This window comes from Canis lupus, chromosome 15 (assembly GCF_011100685.1).
Source record: "Canis lupus familiaris isolate Mischka breed German Shepherd chromosome 15, alternate assembly UU_Cfam_GSD_1.0, whole genome shotgun sequence".
NCBI lineage: Eukaryota > Metazoa > Chordata > Mammalia > Carnivora > Canidae > Canis > Canis lupus.
The window spans coordinates 34408048-34422861 of record NC_049236.1 but is presented as its reverse complement, the minus strand read 5'-3'; the positions used below and the strand labels follow the sequence as shown (position 1 = coordinate 34422861).

General features: G+C 44.8%; 1 long non-coding RNA gene across 13 annotated transcripts in view; it reads right to left on the bottom strand.

Moving 5' to 3' along the window:
• LOC100687178 overlaps positions 1-14814 on the bottom strand; it is a 108962-nt gene that overhangs the window by 74898 nt on the left and 19250 nt on the right. For 10 of the 13 annotated variants that reach the window (XR_005370545.1, XR_005370547.1, XR_005370548.1 and 7 more), the window contains 2 exons: positions 12716-12978; positions 11893-12088 (listed from right to left, as the gene is read on the bottom strand). This is a non-coding gene — a long non-coding RNA (uncharacterized LOC100687178). The other 3 variants (XR_005370538.1, XR_005370539.1, XR_005370540.1) reach the window with 3 other exon arrangements.

Genomic DNA, 14814 nt, shown 5'->3' with positions numbered 1-14814 from the left:
ACTTCTAAACACCCATTTTTCAATAGTATGGTAGGCTAGAGAGTAAAGTGAAATTTCAATTGATTAAAGAAAATAAAGCAATGTGGTCTTTCTTATACACACTGTTTGGAGAGTAAGTTTCAAAGCCTCTAAATAAACACTTGCAAAGACAATTAGTTAAGTGAGTCTCTGCTGTGGCCATCTACCATCATGAAATATTTAGTTCTGATCATTAGAAAATTTAATAAGCAATAGAAACCTAACCAAAGTGTTCCTATAAACTCTTGAAAATCACACTAGCAATGATTAAGAGGAGGGTCTTTCTCTCAGTGTAAAACTGTGAACCATAAACACTGAAAGAATTACATTTATCCAGCGTACTTAATGAAGAAAAAGTGAGACATCCCTTTATGACATGTATTTTTCCATCTGCAGTAATTATCCTGCTGATAACTGTAACAAAATACATTTTGTAAACTATTAGCTAAGCATACTATTTATAATTCATAAAAGACTTTTTTTCATCTTTAAAAGGAGAAAAATGTCTATTTGAAGGCATTCAATCCTGATCATAAGTTTTTAAACTCCTCGACAACAAAGAAATCCACTCTGGCTCATTTCAGCAGTAAAAGGATTTTATTGTAAAGAGAATTAAACAGATAAATTTCCTAAAGGAGGCCCAAAGATGAAGCATTGGAAGATGCCAGCAACAACACCACTACCTGGGCTGCAGAGCTTCCTCAATGATACCTTCAGAGGCTCCCTAACTGCAGCTGCCATCACAGCCCACCACTAGACATTACCACCAGCTCCTCTGAGTCTGCAGCTTCAACAAAGTGGCCTTTGTCCTTGCCAGATGGATTCTGCGCAGAGCCGGCCTCTTGCCACCACCAGCTTTCAAACAAAGTCAACATAGATAGGTCTGATTGGTGGACCCACATTCCATGGTGGCACTCTTGGTACATAAGAGGGTGAGAAACCAGATTTTGGCTTCTATACGTAAGATGGGAGATCACCACAAACACAGGGACAAATTGCATCCATTGCTGCTAGGCATAAGCCAACAAAAAAAATATGGATAAATAAATAAGAAAAACAAGAGGGAGACATAAGTTATTTGGATCAGCTCCCTTATTTTAAGAATTTGAGTAAACCAAGGCACATGAATTGGAAGTGACTTACCACAAATCTACTCCTTCTCACCCTAGATTCACTTTTCAACTCTCAAGGGTGACAAGTACCTTCTGTACTCCTTTCTTCCACTTCTGCAGAAGAGACCTTAAACTGACTATGGTACTCATTCTTGTTGAGCCCAGATTTGGCTTTACAGCTGTTCTCAACATAATCTGAGCAGCCACAACCACAATTGGCACAAGAAGTGAAAACTATCTGCCATCCTTGTACTGCACGAGGCTGACATTCACTCAACAAATTCTTAGTATTATTTAGTATAATTAACACCATTGGAGTCCACAAAAGATATTTTAGGTTATTGGTTAGATGATCTCTTTTGAGACTTAATGTTTATTATGCCCAGTTGTCTCTATTTTGGTTACTGGCACAAATTCATAATTTGTTTATAACTGTTAAAAAACACCAGGCTGTAACTCATTGTCTTGCCAACGATAGCACCAATCTGCCCATTCATTCAGATGAGTTTTCTCTCTTTGCTATTGTGAAGCATCCAAGTAGGTGAGACTATGGCTTGGGAGCTTTCTTTCTAGTAGGAGAGGCAATAACCACCAAGATGCTACTACACTCCTGTCATTCCCCTTTGGAAGTGTGCTGATGGCTAACCAACTCTTTAGCTTTTATCACTACTAAAATCCAGTGTGGGTTTCACTATGCTGTATTAGTGTACATCTAAACCAGACATGAAAGAGGACTTTTTCTACTTAGGTATCAGTAAATATAATATTTGTATAATGTAGTCACAGAGTTTTTTTTTTAAATAAGTTATGCTATTGGATGCCAGTGGCAGAAATTTCAACTTAAACGGTCTTAACAAGAAAAAAAAAGGAATTTTACTGTCTCCTTGACAAAAACATCAATGAACAGATCTGTTTCCAGTGACTCAAATGAGGTTACCTCTGGACTTTGCCTTCTTTAGTGTTAGACCTTGTCCTCAGGCTTCATAAAATAGCTACAGGAAGCTCCAAATTCCTACTTTCCCAGACTCAAATCCAGGGGAATAGACAGCACTTTCTGGTAGTTTCTACATAAGTATCATTATTCCCTCCAACTGTAACAACTTGGTTCATGTGAACATTCTGGAACCGATTACTGTGGCTTGGGTGATTTGGTGCTCCGACTGGCCATGTGTAGATTACATGTAGCATCCTGGATCTGAGGTTGTAACCAATACTGTTATATCTAAAAACAGTCTATGTCCCCTCTAAGGGCATACTCAGACACTGATCTGTGGGGAAAAGATAGCACACTTGAAGGGAACATTGAAGAGCATTTAATGAAGGGACCACACATGAGGTATGGACAATGGTAAGGAATACAGGGGATGGAGAAGTGCCCAGAACTAAGAACAGTGGGAAACCACTACCACCCCTTGGGCTGAAGGGCCAAGGAAGGGAGCTGTTACTGGGATTGGGTAAAAGGCATAGCCCTGGGTTTGAACAACTAGTCAGAGCTATGCCAACATGTAAAGGAACACAGCCATTACCAAAGCATAGCCCAGAAGGGAGGGAGTAGAGAAACTACATTCCTCCAACCTCTCTCCCAACCCCGATATGCTTCTAGGGCCTCCCATTGTCAATCCTAACCAAAAGCCAGAGGGCAAGGAGCTGGGGTGACAGTCCACAGAAGCAAGCATCTTGGCATAGAGAACAGAATGAAAAAAAAAAGGTATAGAGTGGATTTGGAGAGACAAAAAGAGTAACTAGCAATCTATTTTCTCTAAGCCAAGGGTTAGTAAGATTAATGGATCATGGATCAAATCTGGCCCACCCCTTGTTTCTACAGATCAAGTTTTATTGGAATACATGGAATAAGCAAACATTTATTTATTTATTGTCTATGGCCGTTTATGTGCTATAATGGCAGAGAAGAGTACTGTGAGAGAAATTAAGAAACATACCAATCCATGTGTGTGTGTGAACACCAAACAATCCTCTGACACCAACTGGGTGCCCTATCATTCAGTTCAGTTCCTCACTACCTGAAGAAAACATCAGATTCCCCAGTTAAAGGCCCAGTCCAACAAGACAACTCCCACTTCAGATGCCACTCACAAGTCCAGGTTGTCACCTGTGCTGCTCACTGACCAGCTTTAGATTAGAGGTTCCAAAGCCTCCTTGTGTTAATTTGCTGGAGACACAGAACTCAGAGAAACATTACTGGATTACCAGTTTACTATAAAAAGTTATAACTCGGTAATAGCCAGATAGAAGAGAGACACAGGGCAAGGTATATAGGAAGGGGCATAGAACGTGCCCTCTGGACATGCCACTCTCCTCAAGCCTCTGGACATGCCACTTTCCTCAAATCCCCACGTGTTCACCAACCCAGAAGCTCTCCAAACTCCATCCTTTTAGGTTTTTATGGAGGCTTCATTATATTTATATAGGAATTATTGATAAAATCATGGCCATTGGTGACTGAACTGAAACTCCAGTCCTTCTGAAGGTTAGAGATTGGAACAGAAAGTTCCAACCTTTTAATCACACGGCTGGCTTCACTGGCAATGAGCTTCCATCCTTAGGTGAGGTATAAAAGTCACTTCACTGATATAACAAAATACTTGTTGCTTTCATCATAGAAAATTCCAGGGGTTGTAGGAGCTCTGTGCCAGAAAGGGGGACGAAGACCAAAAATATATTTAATATAAATCACAATATCACAGAAACCATATGGCCCACAAAGGCTAAAATATTTACTTTCTGGCCCTTTACAGGAAAGACTCCTGGCCTAGGCCAACTCATTTACTGTGCACACATAAAATATATGCAAACAAATTTCTATTGAATGAAAAAATAAATAAATGACTGAAAGCATTGCCAAGAGTCACAATGTGAGTGACCCTGAGCCTCAGTGCCATGAGATAATTGAGATTATAAGCACCCCAAGCCTCTTCCCTTTATTCTGGAGCTCCCTAGTAAGACTTACTCCCTTCTTCTGTGGCTACTGCTATAGTCCAACTGCCACTGCTCCTCTTGGTTTCTGCTGTTGCCTTGTCCCCATGGTTCAGTCGATACTGTCGTTTTCCTTGCCTGCTACATTACTGCTGTCTCTTCTAGGAATTTGCAATGCATTTGTTTTTGTTTGTAACCTCTGACTATGGAAAACCACAGTAGCCTCTGCAAATGCTTTAAAGACGAGAGAGAGGAAGAGGCTTACTCTGTATGGCAGAAAAAGAACTACCATTGCTGCAATTGCTGGTTTTTTACCCAACCTTAACAAGGATTAACAGGAGAGAGAAGGGCAAGTAGGAGTGGGGAAGGGAGGGATGCTCTAAATCATCATTGAAGACTCCTGTTAACAGGTAGAGCTGGGAGGCCTGCCAGGGCGAGGTGCCTGGAGAGATGAGGGGAAGTGGAAAAGAAGACGGATGAGAGAGGCAGGATAAGACTGGAGGCTGGAGGTCCCACCCACCAACGTTGCCCACATTGCCCCTGGGCTGGTGAACTCTCCAGAACCAGAGGAGAAGAAAAGGAGGAGTGAAAGGAAGGGACAAGTCTTGTCCGAAAGGATTTCTCAGGAGGGCAACAGCCAATCGCAGTGCTCTACAGGTCGTTTTGGCAAAACACCTGCACGGGCATGGTTTAGTAATATGCCCACTGCTACTAACAGTGTATCACAATCTCATAAACAGGTGCTCAGCCCCTAATCGGTAGCAGGAAGCCAGTGATGGCTCATCTTATCCAAGAGCCCTGGTTTGATACCCCAGCTGAAAGCAATCAAGTTGGAGGAGGACTAATGAAAAGAGAAAGCAGCCTTGACCTTCCACCTGGTAAGGATACAGGGCAGAATCTGAGACCCAGAAAAGAGGCCCCACCCAATCACCTAGCACCCTGATCTTAGATCTCCAACCTCTAGAACATTTTGAAGCTCAGGAGCAAAGAAGGGAAATCCATTGAGAACAGTCTGTAAAGCAGCCCCATTGGGATCCAGGTCTTCTTCTTCTCCTTGCACAGATAGGAAATGCAACCATACGAAAAAGTACTTTTATGGCTTCCACGTGATCATCTGGTGCTTTCCATGGGGCTGGAACTCAGCTGCCTGACTCCTCCTACTTCTAATGCTCAAAGAAAACTCGAGAAATAGGCAAATTTGGATAATGGTAACTTCACAAGCATCCTAATTACAAATCCAACCATTATACAACAAAAAGAGAAATTCTCATGCTACCTAGAGGAAAGATGACAGGACACACTGTAAACTGATGGCCTACGGGCCCCGCCCAGCTGTATATACATTTTGTCTGGTCTGCAGTGTTCAAAAAAAAAATATGTAGCTGTCAACATTTTAAAGTTGAAGTACCTCAAAAAGATTTATCAGTTTCTGCTGCTCCCTGGGAATTGTGGCAGCATCTGGCCCTCTTCCCTACATGGCAGTATTTTCTTGGACAACAGCTGCTGCCTCGCTGAGTCTCCTGGGCTCAGTGCGTACCACTTCCATTGTGCCCTTGTCTCCAGGGGAGGGAGTGCACCGGCCGCTTTGTCTTAGCTGATTCCCTCTTTTATACTACCTGCCGGTTCGGGTTGCTTTTGCTTGTGACCTCCAATTATGGAAAACTGTAACAGCCTTCTACAAATGTTTTAAAGACTGAGAGGAAGAGGCTTGCTCTGTACTGTAAGAAAAGAACGAGCACCCACATAGGGCAAGTGGGTTGGGGAGTGGAAGGAGCAGCTTTCTAGGAACATGGACTTTAGCTCAGTGTCAGATTGAATTTTAGATGCTTGAAGTCTCAGTCCTGAAAGTGTTTGGACACTGATGCCCAGCTATCAGGGAAAATGCAGAAGAAGTGCTTCCATTCATCTGACCTTGGGAACTGGACTCCATCCCCTTTAAAGCATGCTTTTGGAATAACCAGATTTAATACAATTCTTTTGAATTGGACAACACGGCCACAGAAAGTGTCAAAAGGTGCAAGCAAACTGTCCCTCTTGCCTCCATTCCCTTCTGGGAGGCAACCATTGTGCCTTGCTTTTTGTCTTTCCAGAGATGTTCCGTGCACATGCACACTTACATATTTTCCTTATACGAGTAATAACTTGCTGTAAAGAGAGAGAACAGGCTCACAGAGAGATTTTCAGATTTACCCACACACACACTTTCACCAGTCCCCTCCTGGGACTCTTCAAACACACAAATCTAATCACGTGAGTCTCCTACCTAAAATACCCCCAATGGTTTCCCATGGTTCTTAGAGTATAGGACAGATTCAGCCCTGGCTCCCAAGGCCCTGTGTCACCTGGATGCTGCTTCCCCTGGGTCATCTCTTCCTGGCAATGTCATCTTACATTCTTTGTTCCAGCCAGACTAAACTCCCATGCAACTTCCTACCAGGAACCATACTCTCCCCGTGTCCTTTCTAGGGTACCTGCTGCTCCACGGTAGGATCTTCCCATTCACTCCTGATTGTCCTCCAGCTGTTCATTCACTGAGGCCTTATGGGGTTTCCAGGCCGGGTGAGCGTCCCTCCACCCTGCTCTCTATCTGCCTGCCAGGTTGTAAGATGCCCTATGGTTCAGGGTAATCATTCACACGAATGCAGGCCCTAGGAGGGCAGGGACTCACTCATCTCCACTCATCTCTGTGTTGCCAGCATTCAGCACATGCCTGGCACAGAGAACACACTAGAACACAGTCACTGGGGCAGTAAATAAGGATCACTACAGGGCACAAGGAAGATCCCAGGCTTTGCCATTCGCACCCCACTCCATTGCTTGGCATATTGGTGGCTGGACAGCTTGTTTTCTCAGAGGTAGGAGAGTACTTTTATGCTAACACAAATTCCAAACTTCCATTTTCTGACATTTAAAGATAAGTCATACCAAATGAGACGTGAAATAAGGATTTCCTTTGATCTATCTGCTGCTTAGCCCCAAAAAGCTCTGATCTTCTGACAAATGACTCTGAATCTGCATTAAACAGCCACTACACGGATCGTAATTTTTTGTTCCCAAAACAATAAACCAATAGATGTTTGGAAAGGGCATCTGAGGAGATGAAAAATGATTTATAAGAATACAAAGGAGCCAATAATTTAGGGCCTCCAAAACAATCATATGTAAGAACCGCCAAAAACAAGACAATAGGCCCAAACTGGAGATGTTGATGCTAAGGCCCACATCACCAAACCAAGACTTCAGCACAAAGAATCAATCCCAGGAATGCAAACCGAAACCACCAGGGCTCACCCAAACAGTGTTATTTAAGTAACCTGCCTGATAGACCCCTGCCATCCCCTAAAGCCAAAAGACTTTGCAATAAGCCACTTGGTTTTCTGCCTGGTGTAACTTCCCTGCTCCTGCTCCTGCTCCCATCTGCCTGCTTTCCGTTTGTACAGCAGCTCGAAGCTCCTTTCTCTCTGCTGGATTGGATGCTGCCCGATTCTGATGGAATTTTCGCTCGGATAAACTCGTCGCATTTGTAGTGTGCCTCGGTTTATCTTGAACAGCTCTGGTGTCAGAGGATGGAATGGAGACGCCAGGCAACATGTAGGAGGAAGCAAACGTGGGTACCTGCTGAGCCCCTGCAGCCCGCTGTCACTGCTGTGGCTGCTGTGGCTGCTGTCACTGCTGTCGCTGCTGCCTCAGGACGGGGCAGGGAAGTCCCTCTAGGATCCTCCGCAGCTCTCACGTCAGGAGCTTCCAGACTCATTTGAGCGTTCCTTTTTCTGGACCGGGTCCGACTTGGAAACCAGACCTGGTAGACTTCCGCTGGGCTAGCGGGGGGCGGAGGCAGCATGACGCTTTAGGTGAGTCCAATTTTGTTTTAAGGCTGAACAAGCAGATTAAGCTTACCAAAGAGCATCTTCAATCACAGCAGCCACAGCTGAGGACTTCCCACCCAGATACACTCATCCTTTTACAAGGTGCCCTGCACATAAAGGGATCTCAGCCAACCATTCCCAGCAAAGGGTAAAGGGAAATTTATTTTTCTTTCTCTACAGTTTCTGACCACCAGGATGGGGCCCACTGGCACACCCCACTCCCTCCAGCAGAAGAAAACCAGCAGAAGGATGAGAATTCTTACCCACGTGGCTCTCCTGGATTTCCATGTGTGGTGCCGGTGGAGAGAAGCTCAGACTTTGGGGCAAAGCTAAACATCTAGAGAGATGTTCCTGAGAAGAGTCATCAATATTTCATTTTCTGCCTTGGCACGATCTCAAGGCTGTGGCTTCTGCTTCAAGGCTGGAGCATTACCAAGCCCTGATCACGGTCCCCTTCTGGGGCAGAAGATAAGATTCTCCAGCCTATGTTTCCGAGTCAGGGAAATAAATGGGAACCTGGCTGCAGGGGTTACATGAATCCTATTTCCATGGCAGTTAGAAAGTACATTTCCCACCAGGAGATTATAGCCCTTCAAGGATATCCTCTTTCTCTGCACCCCCTGCCACCTCTGGCCACACAGTGGGTGGGAGGTGAGATAAGAAAACTCAGTGCTTCATGATGGATACTTTTGTTCTGTGCTCAAGGGTCAAGGCCCAGGACCTGGAAGCCCCTTTGTGTTTGCCTCCAACGGGGTGAGACCATGAACCACAGGACATGGATAGAAAGCACAGCTAAGGGGCACTCCACACGCACCCATGCCTCCTCTTAGAAAGCTCCTGTCCCATAGGAGCCACCTCCCAGGCTGTTGGGAAAGATCAGGACCTTGGGTCCCCTAAGCATGAGTAGTGTGACCCGACTCTAAAACTGTGGCTGGCATTCTTTCACCTTCCTGATATTTCACCCCAAGGCCCCTCCACCCTTCAAGTGAGGCTGTTTTGACTTTTTGCCTGTGCAGCGGGAATTGAACAGCAGGAGAAAGAAAATGGGACCCATGGGACCCTCGCCTGACTTTTTCTTTCAAAAGTTAATAACTTTTGAATAACAAGGAATAACAAGACGACAAAAACCAGAGCATGCACAACAGATTTGGAAGATCCCTTGAGAAGGAGGAAAACTTCTAAATGTTCTTCAGATGCTGGGTAGAGGGAGGGATAAACTAAGCAGGGAAATCAAGAGTACATGAACGTTTGTAGGACTCTCTGGCAAAGAGGAGCCTGCATTTTCTTCCCGGGCACAGGGTGGGGAGGTGGCACAGCAGGGAATAGAAATGGCCCAGGGATATGTACGTGTGGGAGGAGGCTTGCGTAACCAGGGGACACGTCCTGGGCCCTGCTGAATTGACCCATATGTCTGAGAGTAGCAGGCAATCAACTGGGCCCCTCAGACAGGCTCCCTGAATTTCTGGCAGCTGAGCAGGACCCAAGAGAGGCACAGCCACAGCTGAAATGAAGGGAGCCCTGGGCAATTGGGAGTGAGAACAAGGCGGGCTCAGCCGCACCCTGTGTGTACCAACAACTGAGCACCTCGGGGTGGAGAATCAGAGGCAGGGACATGGCCATGCGGTCAGTGAGCACTGGCCGAGGGATGCCGGATGCCCCAGCCCTGCATCTGGCCACAGGAGTGAAGCCAGCAAGGAGACAGAGCTGAGACATTCTGTCCCCACCCCCAGCCCCCAAGAAAATGGAGGCTTAGGATATAAATTAAGTTAGCTCTGGGGGTTGGCTGATATTCTTCTAACCTATTGAGTAGAATTCCATTCTTGGGGGAAAAAATTAAGGATATGTGGATCCACTAAAAAACCCTGAAAAGATGTATACCCAGCATTCATAGAGGTTACTTCTGGGGGGTACAACTCCTGAGTCAGTCTCTTTCTCCCTCCGTCTCTCTTTTCTTCTCTCCTTCTTTCCTTTTTTCCCCCCTAAGTATATCTTCTTTTCTAGTTTTTCATAATGAACAATTTTCTTATTTTCTACAATGGGCTTATTTTGTTAGGAAAAAACAGCAGAATAAAATAAGAAAACTGAAGAAGAATCAGCATTCAGAGTTTATTCCATTTCATTCTGAGCATGAAGGAGATTCCACTGACGTGTGTTTGGTTTTCATGCAGAGTCTGGGCAAGCTAAGGATCTCTTGTGTCTTCTGGACTATCTTTCATCCTTCCTCCTCTTTTGTAAATATCTGGGATTCTGATCTTTCTAGAAAACCTCCCAGAACCTTCTTTGCAGAGGACCTGCCATTTATATCTGCTAACCTGGCTTTTGTCCTTCACAATTTGGGACTTTGCAGTTCAAAGAGATTACATTTAAGGTACTTTCCCTCCTTCATCCAAGCAGGACACTAGCTATCTTATTTATCTGAGCTTGAGAGGTTGAAATAACTGACAGCATTTGATTCTGAGGGTAAAAATCTAAATGTTATTAAGGGCATTTATCAAGAGGAAGCAATCGCATTAAATTCCAAACTCCTTAAAATGTAGAGAAATGGCTAAATTAGTGGCATTTAGTTTCAATCAGAACCTACCAGCCTCACTCAGTTTCATATGAACATCTGATAAGAAATTAAATTAACCATACTAGGTGAATCATATACTATGTACATTTCTAATTACGGTCTGTAATCCCCATGGCACCCAGCAAGCTGCTGGGATAACCTAGCCCCTGAATCACTTTGTGAGAACTCAGAAAATGAAAATTCATTTAAATCTTGGCCTATGGCTGGGGAAGTACATTAATTGCCCCCCCCCCATCATATTTTGTTCTGGTTTAAAAGTTCTAGGCTGAAAGCATTTTGCCTTTTCCATGCCATTAACTACTCCCCGCCTCAGCCTCCATGTATGGAGTAATTAGAAGATGCAGGGCGAGTCTTTGATGGCTTTCAATATCTAGAAGCTATAAGAAGGTTATTTCTTTTTTTTTTTAATTTTTATTTATTTATGATAGTCAGAGAGAGAGAGAGGCAGAGACACAGGCAGAGGCTGTGCTCCATGCACTGGGAGCTCAACATGGGATTTGATCCCAGGTCTACAGGATCGCGCCCTGGGCCAAAGGCAGGCAATAAACCGCTGCGCCACCCAGGGATCCCAAGAAGGTTATTTCTAATAACTACCTGATAATGCGATAGGTCAGAAGCCTGATTCCTTCCCTCCAACATCCATGTCCTATTGCTTCTGCCTCCTGCATGTTTCTTGAATGAAAACAACTTCTCTCCATCTTCACAGACACTTCCCCAGGCCAGGCGTGGAGACTGCCATCTTAGCTTCCCATCTGGCCTTCAGGAAGTGCCATCCTTCTAAAAATACAAGTGCAATCCTGCCCTTATCTCTTCCAAAGCTCTGCAATAGCTCCCCAATGCTCTGGGGGTAAAACATAAACTCTTCCTCCTGGCTTTCAAGGCTTTTCATTAGAGGTTGCAAACCAGAAGCCTGTAGGATGATAGGTCTCGTTTGGCTCACACATGAAATTTTGTGAATTTCAAGGAAAGCCAATGTTTATAATTTTAAAAATCTCGTGTACAAATCAAAATGTAAGGCTTCCCTCGGAAAATCAGTGCCTCTGCTAACACTGGGCACACGCCCTCCCATGGCAAGAACCGTCAGGAGCTGAGTAGGGCTCTCCCACGTGGATGGAGGCTCTCAGCCTGCAGCACCCTGTTGTGTGACCTTCCTACGGTTCCTTGAGGTTACCTGTCTGACGCTGTGGATGGGTAGGCTCCGTGTGACGGACCCCCGGACTCTCTCCCATTTAATCTCACACTGCCCTTTCTTCACGCATGCCCAGTCCAGGTGGGTTAACTTCTCCCAGTCTCCCTCTGTACCCCCCACCCTCCCATATACACAACCTGGGCTCTAGACTCACCCTAGTGTGCCCACCCCATTCCCTCTGCACACTCCACTCAAACTCACCTGGGGGATGTTAATTCCAACTCATTCTTCGGGTCTCAGTTTAAATGTTCCTTTCTGGGATCCCCAGGAGGCTCAGCGGTTCAGCACCTGCCTTTGGCCCGGGGCGTGATCCTGGAGTCTGGGATGGAGTCCCGAGTCCGGCTCCTGGCATGGAGCCTGCTTTTCTCTCTGCTTCTCTCTCTTTCTCTCTCTCTGTCTATCATGAATAAATAAATAAAATCTTTAAAAAAATAAAAATAAATGTTCCTTTCTCAGGAATGCCTGTCCCTGACCTCACCTACCCCAAGCCCTGTTTTAATCGTCCCACCTCAGAGTGTCCTCTTGTGTAGGGCCCGAGTTGGATGCTCATCAGTACATGCTGCCCCGGCATCTGGTGCAATGGAGAGGGCCTCGGATGGCCCACCTGCCAGCCCCCCCCACCCCTACTCTGCCCCTGCAGCCAAGCGAGCCTCCGTATTCCATGGCCCAGGTGCAGTTCCTGCTCTTCTCTGACCAGTGGGCTTCAGTTCCCTGCCACCTCATGGAATTATTCAGACAAGCCAGTCACATCCTCTTGCAGGAACCAAGGGTACCCCACCTTCTTGATACTGCAAAGCTTGACTCTCACAGCCCAGACGATTTGCTCCATCTTGCAGTGCAACACCTCACGGGCATGAGGTGTCCTCTTCCCCCGGGCTGTGAGTATACGTGACAACCTCCCCTGTCCAGTGTTGTGTGGCATGTGTTCAGTTATCCCTCCCACCCCAGGTTGGGAATAACCTCCTTCAACAACAGGGGGCAACTAAAACAGCCCACATGTAACTATAGCTACTTGCTCACTCACCTTCCCCCCTGCCTCAGACCATAGACTCCACGGGGCCAGGGGCCAGGGGAACAGAGCTTGGCACGCAGCAGGTGCTCCATAAACGCTGGCTGGAACTGTGTCAGTGGGATGGTGAGTATCTTTTCAGTGGACTATTCAGCCAGAAGATGAGCATCTTTCAGAGATTGTAGAAGAGGTTTGGCTTGGATGACACTGCACTTCTCGACTTGTCAGAGTCTGTGATTTCAGTAGTCTGTCACTTTGTTTCAGATTCTTGCAACTGCCTGTTTTGCCAAATAAGACAGAGGAGAAAATCAGCCATTTTTCACCAGGAAGCTAAAGCTCTCAGTTTTCAAGATGCACTCACTACTGCTAAAAAGCCTTCAGTTTCAAGAACTAGGAACCCATTTCAATGAGCAGGACACTGCTATGCTAAATATGAAGGAGGTGCAGAATTGAATGACACTTGTTCCGAAGACCACTATTGAGGCCCCTGGGTGATTACCGGGGGCGGGAGGCTAAATCATCTGCAGATGGTTTAGCAACACGTTTATATCATTTGCATGTGTTAGTAAAGCAGTTCTAGAAATGAATCTAATTAAGGGGCTGTTTTAGCAGTAAGGATGTTCTCACTTAAATCCAGAAAACCATTTCCGTCATTTCCAGATTTTTAAAGATCAAAATCCAGCTGAGTTTCTGTAATATGCCATTTGAACATCTTGGAAATAAATGTATGTCTTAAAAATAGTAGCAACACCAATGGGTTATCACGGAGCACTGTAAAACATCATCTTGTAACATTATGGTACTTCAGAGAGGATATATATTCGCAATTAAAATTTTAAGAATGCTCTACGGCATTTTCTTTCATTATATTGAGTTAAAATCCAAACTATTTTAGAGGCATAAATTCTGCATATTTTAGAGTTATAAATTTTACAATTTATGCAAAATTTATGCTAGTCAGACCAATCAGAGGAGGAGCTGGCAATGTTTCGTTTTAGGTTATGCCTATGCATGAAACTAATTGGACTAAGTTCAATTCATAATTTCTTCAAACCTTCGGCTTAAGAAAATCTTAGTTTTGTTCAAACTCTATCCCAGGAGTGAGGAAGAATGTCAAATAGAGACAGATTATTAGAACAAAACCCCCTACTCTCCAAGAGAGACAATGGAGTAAAGTGGTTTCTGAGCTCAGGCTGTCACTTTCACTGTCCTGGGTTCTAATCTTGGCTCTGGCACTTATTAACTGACCTAGTTTGAACAAGCTACTTAACCACCCCCAACCTCATCATCTTAAAATGGCAACAATACAAAGACTTATGTCATGGTGATGTTGTAGAGATTATGGGTAAGAATGCATATAAATACTTATCATAGCTACTGGCACATAAAAAGCATTCTTTAAATGTTAACTACTACTATTATTATTATAGACCAGTTTCACAAAATGTCCTAGCAATGAAATCTTTGAAAATTTGATTCTGCAACTGGCTATTGGAATCTCGAATTTGCCTCTTGGATTGCCATTGCCATTGGCTCTCCACCAGTTCCCATAATTTAATGAACATGGGACTGTGCCAGTTCCCCGAAGGGAAAAAGTCCAGGAAAAGCAGGGATGGAATTTGGTATTATAGACAATAATATAAAATCAGGAAGGAACGTTATCTTTCATGTCATTAATGAATCCAAAACGTAGCCAACGCATCAAGCCTTCCAGGTAAAGAGATCATTATTACACAGAAAGTGGCTGGCAGCGGATTTCCTTGGATCTCAGAGCATCAGCCCCAATTATCATGTGTTGTCCTTGGGAACCTGTCATGCCATGACTGGGCTTGGCCATTTGGAGTCCAAGACACAAAGCCTGCAATGGTAATGGGCATCTCGAATATTTATTCATGAGACACAGAGAGAGAGGCAGAAACATAAGCAGAGGGAAAAGCAGCCTCCCTGTGGAAAGCCCAATGTGGAACAGAACCCCGGGATCACGCCCTAAGCCTAAGGCAGATGCTCAACCACTGAGCCACCCAGGCATCCCTCTAGCTCTGATTTTCTGCAGCACCAACACACATAACTTGGGATGTGGGTCAAGTAAGATAGACAAGACTATTCAATTTATT